This window comes from Blennius ocellaris (assembly GCF_963422515.1).
Source record: "Blennius ocellaris genome assembly, contig: SUPER_24_unloc_1, whole genome shotgun sequence".
Classification (NCBI taxonomy): Eukaryota; Metazoa; Chordata; class Actinopteri; order Blenniiformes; family Blenniidae; genus Blennius; species Blennius ocellaris.
The window spans coordinates 1,096,815-1,106,830 of record NW_027662310.1 but is presented as its reverse complement, the minus strand read 5'-3'; positions in this window follow the sequence as shown (position 1 = coordinate 1,106,830).

Here is a 10,016-nt window from a genome sequence, read left to right as displayed (position 1 = left end):
AGTGTTTCCTAGGCTAAAAGAGGTTCTAAAGGAAGCATCAGTGTTTCCTAGGCTAAAGGAAGCATCAGTGTTTCCTAGGCCAAAAGAGGTTCTAAAGGAAGCATCAGTGTTTCCTAGGCTAAAGGAAGTTCTAAAGGAAGCATCAGTTGTTCCGAGGCTAAAAGAGGTTCTAAAGGAAGCATCAGTGTTTCCTAGGCTAAAGGATGCATCAGTGTTTCCTAGGCTAAAAGAGGTTCGAAAGGAAGAATCAGTGTTTCCTAGGCTAAAGGAAGCATCAGTGTTTCCTAGGCTAAAAGAAGTTTGAAAGGAAGCATCACTGTTTCCTAGGCTAAAGGAAGTTCTAAAGGAAGCATCAGTTGTTCCGAGGCTAAAGGAAGCATCAGTGTTTCCTAGGCTAAAGGAGGCTCTAAAGGAAGCATCAGTGTTTCCTAGGCTAAAGGAGGTTTTAAAGGAAGCATCAGTGTTTCCTAGGCTAAAGGAAGTTCTAAAGGAAGCATCAGTGTTTACTAGGCTAAAGGAATAATTAGTGTTTCCTAGGCTAAAAGAGGTTCTAAAGGAAGCATCAGTGTTTCCTAGGCTAAAAGAGGTTCTAAAGGAAGCATCAGTGTTTCCTAGGCTAAAAGAGGTTCGAAAGGAAGAATCAGTGTTTCCTAGGCTAAAGGAAGCATCACTGTTTCCTAGGCTAAAGGAAGCATCAGTGTTTCCTAGGCTAAAAGAAGTTTGAAAGGAAGCATCAGTGTTTCCTAGGCTAAAGGAAGCATCAGTGTTTCCTAGGCTAAAAGAAGTTTGAAAGGAAGCATCAGTGTTTCCTAGGCTAAAGGAAGTTCTAAAGGAAGCATCAGTTGTTCCGAGGCTAAAGGAAGCATCAGTGTTTCCTAGGCTAAAGGAGGTTCTAAAGGAAGCATCAGTGTTTCCTAGGCTAAAAGAGGTTCGAAAGGAAGAATCAGTGTTTCCTAGGCTAAAGGAAGCATCACTGTTTCCTAGGCTAAAGGAAGCATCAGTGTTTCCTAGGCTAAAGGAGGCTCTAAAGGAAGCATCAGTGTTTCCTAGGCTAAAGGAGGTTCTAAAGGAAGCATCAGTGTTTCCTAGGCTAAAGGAAGCATCAGTGTTTCCTAGGCTAAAGGAGGCTCTAAAGGAAGCATCAGTGTTTCCTAGGCTAAAAGAGGTTCGAAAGGAAGAATCAGTGTTTCCTAGGCTAAAGGAAGCATCAGTGTTTCCTAGGCTAAAGGAAGCATCAGTGTTTCCTAGGCTAAAAGAGGTTCTAAAGGAAGCATCAGTGTTTCCTAGGCTAAAGGAAGCATCAGTGTTTCCTAGGCTAAAGGAAGAATTAGTGTTTCCTAGGCTAAAAGAGGTTCTAAAGGAAGCATCAGTGTTTCCTAGGCTAAAGGAGGCTCTAAAGGAAGCATCAGTGTTTCCTAGGCTAAAGGAGGTTCTAAAGGAAGCATCAGTGTTTCCTAGGCTAAAGGAAGTTCTAAAGGAAGCATCAGTGTTTCCTAGGCTAAAGGAAGCATCAGTGTTTCCTAGGCTAAAGGAAGCATCAGTGTTTCCTAGGCTAAAAGAGGTTCTAAAGGAAGCATCAGTGTTTCCTAGGCTAAAAGAGGTTCTAAAGGAAGCATCAGTGTTTCCTAGGCTAAAGGAAGCATCAGTGTTTCCTAGGCTAAAAGAGGTTCTAAAGGAAGCATCAGTTGTTCCTAGGCTAAAGGAAGTTCTAAAGGAAGCATCAGTTGTTCCGAGGCTAAAGGAAGCATCAGTGTTTCCTAGGCTAAAGGAAGTTCTAAAGGAACCATCAGTTGTTCCGAGGCTAAAGGAAGCATCAGTGTTTCCTAGGCTAAAGGAGGTTCTAAAGGAAGCATCAGTGTTTCCTAGGCTAAAGGAGGTTCTAAAGGAAGCATCAGTGTTTCCTAGGCTAAAGGAAGTTCTAAAGGAAGCATCAGTTGTTCCGAGGCTAAAGGAAGTTCTAAAGGAAGCATCAGTTGTTCCGAGGCTAAAGGAAGCATCAGTGTTTCCTAGGCTAAAGGAGGCTCTAAAGGAAGCATCAGTGTTTCCTAGGCTAAAAGAGGCTCTAAAGGAAGCATCAGTTGTTCCTAGGCTAAAGGAAGTTCTAAAGGAAGCATCAGTTGTTCCGAGGCTAAAGGAAGCATCAGTGTTTCCTAGGCTAAAAGAGGTTCTAAAGGAAGCATCAGTTGTTCCTAGGCTAAAGGAAGTTCTAAAGGAAGCATCAGTTGTTCCGAGGCTAAAGGAAGCATCAGTGTTTCCTAGGCTAAAGGAAGTTCTAAAGGAAGTATCAGTTGTTCCGAGGCTAAAGGAAGCATCCGTGTTTCCTAGGCTAAAGGAGGTTCTTGTTATGATTTGGTTTGTGTGCTGTCCCCCTCCCCCCTTTTTGTGTCCTTTTTGCAGCAGAGCAGTGTGGCAGGGGGTGTGGCTGACTCCTCCTGGTGCTGCAGACTAGACACCTGCACGTCATTACCTAATCAACCACAGTATGAAGGCCTGGATGTCTCAGCACCACACTGCCAGATAATTCCATCCTGTTCGGTAGTGTTACAGAGCTTCTTGTTTTGGAAGCACTTTGTGTTTTACTTAGCGGGATAATGCTTACATGCAGTTTCCTCATCTGTCCAGGTTCTCCTGGAGTCTCGTTCCTGGTGACCTGCTCCTCGTCGGCCAGCTCCCTGCCTCCACTGCCTGCCACCCTCAGTTTGTGAAATCAACTGTACAACTTGCCTCCTGCTCCTGTCTCTGCTTTGGGGTTCTTTAGTTAAACTCAACAGTTCTAAAGGAAGCATCAGTGTTTCCTAGGCTAAAGGAAGCATCAGTGTTTCCTAGGCTATAGGAAGATTTAGTGTTTCCTAGGCTAAAAGAGGTTCTAAAGGAAGCATCAGTGTTTCCTAGGCTAAAGGAAGCATCAGTGTTTCCTAGGCTAAAGGAAGATTTAGTGTTTCCTAGGCTAAAAGAGGTTCTAAAGGAAGCATCAGTGTTTCCTAGGCTAAAAGAGGTTCGAAAGGAAGAATCAGTGTTTCCTAGGCTAAAGGAAGCATCAGTGTTTCCTAGGCTAAAGGAGGTTCTAAAGGAAGCATCAGTGTTTCCTAGGCTAAAAGAGGTTCTAAAGGAAGCATCAGTGTTTCCTAGGCTAAAGGAAGCATCAGTGTTTCCTAGGCTAAAGGAAGCATCAGTGTTTCCTAGGCTAAAAGAGGTTCTAAAGGAAGCATCAGTGTTTCCTAGGCTAAAGGAAGTTCTAAAGGAAGCATCAGTTGTTCCGAGGCTAAAAGAGGTTCGAAAGGAAGAATCAGTGTTTCCTAGGCTAAAGGAAGCATCAGTGTTTCCTAGGCTAAAAGAAGTTTGAAAGGAAGCATCAGTGTTTCCTAGGCTAAAGGAAGTTCTAAAGGAAGCATCAGTGTTTCCTAGGCTAAAGGAGGCTCTAAAGGAAGCATCAGTGTTTCCTAGGCTAAAGGAGGTTTTAAAGGAAGCATCAGTGTTTCCTAGGCTAAAGGAAGCATCAGTGTTTCCTAGGCTAAAGGAAGAATTAGTGTTTCCTAGGCTAAAAGAGGTTCTGAAGGAAGCATCAGTGTTTCCTAGGCTAAAAGAGGTTCTAAAGGAAGCATCAGTGTTTCCTAGGCTAAAAGAGGTTCTAAAGGAAGCATCAGTGTTTCCTAGGCTAAAAGAGGTTCGAAAGGAAGAATCAGTGTTTCCTAGGCTAAAGGAAGCATCACTGTTTCCTAGGCTAAAGGAAGCATCAGTGTTTCCTAGGCTAAAGGAAGCATCAGTGTTTCCTAGGCTAAAGGAGGCTCTAAAGGAAGCATCAGTGTTTCTTAGGCTAAAAGAGGTTCGAAAGGAAGAATCAGTGTTTCCTAGGCTAAAGGAAGCATCAGAGTTTCCTAGGCTAAAGGAAGCATCAGTGTTTCCTAGGCTAAAGGAGGCTCTAAAGGAAGCATCAGTGTTTCCTAGGCTAAATGAGGTTCTAAAGGAAGCATCAGTGTTTCCTAGGGTAAAGGAAGCATCAGTGTTTCCTAGGCTAAAGGAGGCTCTAAAGGAAGCATCAGTGTTTCCTAGGCTAAAAGAGGTTCGAAAGGAAGAATCAGTGTTTCCTAGGCTAAAGGAAGCATCAGTGTTTCCTAGGCTAAAGGAAGCATCAGTGTTTCCTAGGCTAAAGGAAGAAATAGTGTTTCCTAGGCTAAAAGAGGTTCTAAAGGAAGCATCAGTGTTTCCTAGGCTAAAAGAGGTTCTAAAGGAAGCATCAGTGTTTCCTAGGCTAAAAGAGGTTCTAAAGGAAGCATCAGTGTTTCCTAGGCTAAAGGAAGCATCAGTGTTTCCTAGGCTAAAAGAGGTTCTAAAGGAAGCATCAGTGTTTCCTAGGCTAAAGGAAGCATCAGTGTTTCCTAGGCTAAAGGAAGAATTAGTGTTTCCTAGGCTAAAGGAAGCATCAGTTGTTCCTAGGCTAAAGGAAGTTCTAAAGGAAGCATCAGTTGTTCCGAGGCTAAAGGAAGCATCAGTGTTTCCTAGGCTAAAGGAAGTTCTAAAGGAAGCATCAGTTGTTCCGAGGCTAAAGGAAGCATCAGTGTTTCCTAGGCTAAAGGAGGTTCTTGTTATGATTTGGTTTGTGTGCTGTCCCCCTCCCCCCTTTTTGTGTCCTTTTTGCAGCAGAGCAGTGTGGCAGGGGGTGTGGCTGACTCCTCCTGGTGCTGCAGACTAGACACCTGCACGTCATTACCTAATCAACCACAGTATGAAGGCCTGGATGTCTCAGCACCACACTGCCAGATAATTCCGTCCTGTTCGGTAGTGTTACAGAGCTTCTTGTTTTGGAAGCACTTTGTGTTTTACTTAGCGGGATAATGCTTACATGCAGTTTCCTCATCTGTCCAGGTTCTCCTGGAGTCTCGTTCCTGGTGACCTGCTCCTCGTCGGCCAGCTCCCTGCCTCCACTGCCTGCCACCCTCAGTTTGTGAAATCAACTGTACAACTTGCCTCCTGCTCCTGTCTCTGCTTTGGGGTTCTTTAGTTAAACTCAACAGTTCTAAAGGAAGCATCAGTGTTTCCTAGGCTAAAGGAAGCATCAGTGTTTCCTAGGCTAAAGGAAGATTTAGTGTTTCCTAGGCTAAAAGAGGTTCTAAAGGAAGCATCAGTGTTTCCTAGGCTAAAAGAGGTTCTAAAGGAAGCATCAGTGTTTCCTAGGCTAAAAGAGGTTCGAAAGGAAGAATCAGTGTTTCCTAGGCTAAAGGAAGCATCAGTGTTTCCTAAGCTAAAGGAAGCATCAGTGTTTCCTAGGCTAAAGGAAGCATCAGTGTTTCCTAGGCTAAAGGAAGCATCAGTGTTTCCTAGGCTAAAAGAGGTTCGAAAGGAAGAATCAGTGTTTCCTAGGCTAAAGGAAGCATCAGTGTTTCCTAGGCTAAAGGAGGCTCTAAAGGAAGCATCAGTGTTTCCTAGGCTAAAGGAGGCTCTAAAGGAAGCATCAGTGTTTCCTAGGCTAAAGGAAGCATCAGTGTTTCCTAGGCTAAAAGAGGTTCGAAAGGAAGAATCAGTGTTTCCTAGGCTAAAGGAAGCATCAGTGTTTCCTAGGCTAAAAGAAGTTTGAAAGGAAGCATCAGTGTTTCCTAGGCTAAAGGAAGTTCTAAAGGAAGCATCAGTTGTTCCGAGGCTAAAGGAAGCATCAGTGTTTCCTAGGCTAAAGGAGGCTCTAAAGGAAGCGTCAGTGTTTCCTAGGCTAAAGGAGGTTTTAAAGGAAGCATCAGTGTTTCCTAGGCTAAAAGAGGTTCTAAAGGAAGCATTAGTGTTTCCTAGGCTAAAGGAAGCATCAGTGTTTCCTAGGCTAAAGGAGGCTCTAAAGGAAGCGTCAGTGTTTCCTAGGCTAAAGGAGGCTCTAAAGGAAGCATCAGTGTTTCCTAGGCTAAAAGAGGTTCTAAAGGAAGCATTAGTGTTTCCTAGGCTAAAGGAAGCATCAGTGTTTCAAAGGCTAAAGGAAGAATTAGTGTTTCCTAGGCTAAAAGAGGTTCTAAAGGAAGCATCAGTGTTTCCTAGGCTAAAAGAGGTTCTAAAGGAAGCATCAGTGTTTCCTAGGCTAAAAGAGGTTCGAAAGGAAGAATCAGTGTTTCCTAGGCTAAAGGAAGCATCAGTGTTTCCTAGGCTAAAGGAAGCATCAGTGTTTCCTAGGCTAAAGGAGGCTCTAAAGGAAGCATCAGTGTTTCCTAGGCTAAAGGAGGCTCTAAAGGAAGCATCAGTGTTTCCTAGGCTAAAGGAGGTTCTAAAGGAAGCATCAGTGTTTCCTAGGCTAAAGGAAGCATCAGTGTTTCCTAGGCTAAAGGAGGCTCTAAAGGAAGCATCAGTGTTTCCTAGGCTAAAAGAGGTTCGAAAGGAAGAATCAGTGTTTCCTAGGCTAAAAGAGGTTCTAAAGGAAGCATCAGTGTTTCCTAGGCTAAAGGAAGCATCAGTGTTTCCTAGGCTATAAGAGGTTCTAAAGGAAGCATCAGTGTTTCCTAGGCTAAAGGAAGCATCAGTGTTTCCTAGGCTAAAGGAAGAATTAGTGTTTCCTAGGCTAAAGGAAGTTCTAAAGGAAGCATCAGTTGTTCCGAGGCTAAAGGAAGCATCAGTGTTTCCTAGGCTAAAGGAGGCTCTAAAGGAAGCATCAGTGTTTCCTAGGCTAAAGGAAGCATCAGTGTTTCCTAGGCTAAAAGAGGTTCTAAAGGAAGCATCAGTGTTTCCTAGGCTAAAAGAGGTTCTAAAGGAAGCATCAGTGTTTCCTAGGCTAAAGGAAGCATCAGTGTTTCCTAGGCTAAAAGAGGTTCTAAAGGAAGCATCAGTGTTTCCTAGGCTAAAGGAAGCATCAGTGTTTCCTAGGCTAAAAGAAGTTTGAAAGGAAGCATCAGTGTTTCCTAGGCTAAAGGAAGTTCTAAAGGAAGCATCAGTTGTTCCGAGGCTAAAGGAAGCATTAGTGTTTCCTAGGCTAAAGGAGGCTCTAAAGGAAGCATCAGTGTTTCCTAGGCTAAAGGAAGTTCTAAAGGAAGCATCAGTTGTTCCGAGGCTAAAGGAAGCATCAGTGTTTCCTAGGCTAAAGGAAGCATCAGTGTTTCCTAGGCTAAAGGAAGTTCTAAAGGAAGCATCAGTTGTTCCGAGGCTAAAGGAAGCATCAGTGTTTCCTAGGCTAAAGGAAGTTCTAAAGGAAGCATCAGTTGTTCCGAGGCTAAAGGAAGCATCAGTGTTTCCTAGGCTAAAGGAAGTTCTAAAGGAAGCATCACTTGTTCCGAGGCTAAAGGAAGCATCAGTGTTTCCTAGGCTAAAGGAGGTTCTTGTTATGATTTGGTTTGTGTGCTGTCCCCCTCCCCCCTTTTTGTGTCCTTTTTGCAGCAGAGCAGTGTGGCAGGGGGTGTGGCTGACTCCTCCTGGTGCTGCAGACTAGACACCTGCACGTCATTACCTAATCAACCACAGTATGAAGGCCTGGATGTCTCAGCACCACACTGCCAGATAATTCCGTCCTGTTCGGTAGTGTTACAGAGCTTCTTGTTTTGGAAGCACTTTGTGTTTTACTTAGCGGGATAATGCTTACATGCAGTTTCCTCATCTGTCCAGGTTCTCCTGGAGTCTCGTTCCTGGTGACCTGCTCCTCGTCGGCCAGCTCCCTGCCTCCACTGCCTGCCACCCTCAGTTTGTGAAATCAACTGTACAACTTGCCTCCTGCTCCTGTCTCTGCTTTGGGGTTCTTTAGTTAAACTCAACAGTTCTAAAGGAAGCATCAGTGTTTCCTAGGCTAAAGGAAGCATCAGTGTTTCCTAGGCTAAAGGAAGATTTAGTGTTTCCTAGGCTAAAAGAGGTTCTAAAGGAAGCATCAGTGTTTCCTAGGCTAAAAGAGGTTCTAAAGGAAGCATCAGTGTTTCCTAGGCTAAAAGAGGTTCGAAAGGAAGAATCAGTGTTTCCTAGGCTAAAGGAAGCATCAGTGTTTCCTAAGCTAAAGGAAGCATCAGTGTTTCCTAGGCTAAAGGAAGCATCAGTGTTTCCTAGGCTAAAGGAAGCATCAGTGTTTCCTAGGCTAAAAGAGGTTCGAAAGGAAGAATCAGTGTTTCCTAGGCTAAAGGAAGCATCAGTGTTTCCTAGGCTAAAGGAGGCTCTAAAGGAAGCATCAGTGTTTCCTAGGCTAAAGGAGGCTCTAAAGGAAGCATCAGTGTTTCCTAGGCTAAAGGAAGCATCAGTGTTTCCTAGGCTAAAAGAGGTTCGAAAGGAAGAATCAGTGTTTCCTAGGCTAAAGGAAGCATCAGTGTTTCCTAGGCTAAAAGAAGTTTGAAAGGAAGCATCAGTGTTTCCTAGGCTAAAGGAAGTTCTAAAGGAAGCATCAGTTGTTCCGAGGCTAAAGGAAGCATCAGTGTTTCCTAGGCTAAAGGAGGCTCTAAAGGAAGCGTCAGTGTTTCCTAGGCTAAAGGAGGTTTTAAAGGAAGCATCAGTGTTTCCTAGGCTAAAAGAGGTTCTAAAGGAAGCATTAGTGTTTCCTAGGCTAAAGGAAGCATCAGTGTTTCCTAGGCTAAAGGAGGCTCTAAAGGAAGCGTCAGTGTTTCCTAGGCTAAAGGAGGCTCTAAAGGAAGCATCAGTGTTTCCTAGGCTAAAAGAGGTTCTAAAGGAAGCATTAGTGTTTCCTAGGCTAAAGGAAGCATCAGTGTTTCAAAGGCTAAAGGAAGAATTAGTGTTTCCTAGGCTAAAAGAGGTTCTAAAGGAAGCATCAGTGTTTCCTAGGCTAAAAGAGGTTCTAAAGGAAGCATCAGTGTTTCCTAGGCTAAAAGAGGTTCGAAAGGAAGAATCAGTGTTTCCTAGGCTAAAGGAAGCATCAGTGTTTCCTAGGCTAAAGGAAGCATCAGTGTTTCCTAGGCTAAAGGAGGCTCTAAAGGAAGCATCAGTGTTTCCTAGGCTAAAGGAGGCTCTAAAGGAAGCATCAGTGTTTCCTAGGCTAAAGGAGGTTCTAAAGGAAGCATCAGTGTTTCCTAGGCTAAAGGAAGCATCAGTGTTTCCTAGGCTAAAGGAGGCTCTAAAGGAAGCATCAGTGTTTCCTAGGCTAAAAGAGGTTCGAAAGGAAGAATCAGTGTTTCCTAGGCTAAAAGAGGTTCTAAAGGAAGCATCAGTGTTTCCTAGGCTAAAGGAAGCATCAGTGTTTCCTAGGCTATAAGAGGTTCTAAAGGAAGCATCAGTGTTTCCTAGGCTAAAGGAAGCATCAGTGTTTCCTAGGCTAAAGGAAGAATTAGTGTTTCCTAGGCTAAAGGAAGTTCTAAAGGAAGCATCAGTTGTTCCGAGGCTAAAGGAAGCATCAGTGTTTCCTAGGCTAAAGGAGGCTCTAAAGGAAGCATCAGTGTTTCCTAGGCTAAAGGAAGCATCAGTGTTTCCTAGGCTAAAAGAGGTTCTAAAGGAAGCATCAGTGTTTCCTAGGCTAAAAGAGGTTCTAAAGGAAGCATCAGTGTTTCCTAGGCTAAAGGAAGCATCAGTGTTTCCTAGGCTAAAAGAGGTTCTAAAGGAAGCATCAGTGTTTCCTAGGCTAAAGGAAGCATCAGTGTTTCCTAGGCTAAAAGAAGTTTGAAAGGAAGCATCAGTGTTTCCTAGGCTAAAGGAAGTTCTAAAGGAAGCATCAGTTGTTCCGAGGCTAAAGGAAGCATTAGTGTTTCCTAGGCTAAAGGAGGCTCTAAAGGAAGCATCAGTGTTTCCTAGGCTAAAGGAAGTTCTAAAGGAAGCATCAGTTGTTCCGAGGCTAAAGGAAGCATCAGTGTTTCCTAGGCTAAAGGAAGCATCAGTGTTTCCTAGGCTAAAGGAAGTTCTAAAGGAAGCATCAGTTGTTCCGAGGCTAAAGGAAGCATCAGTGTTTCCTAGGCTAAAGGAAGTTCTAAAGGAAGCATCAGTTGTTCCGAGGCTAAAGGAAGCATCAGTGTTTCCTAGGCTAAAGGAAGTTCTAAAGGAAGCATCACTTGTTCCGAGGCTAAAGGAAGCATCAGTGTTTCCTAGGCTAAAGGAGGTTCTTGTTATGATTTGGTTTGTGTGCTGTCCCCCTCCCC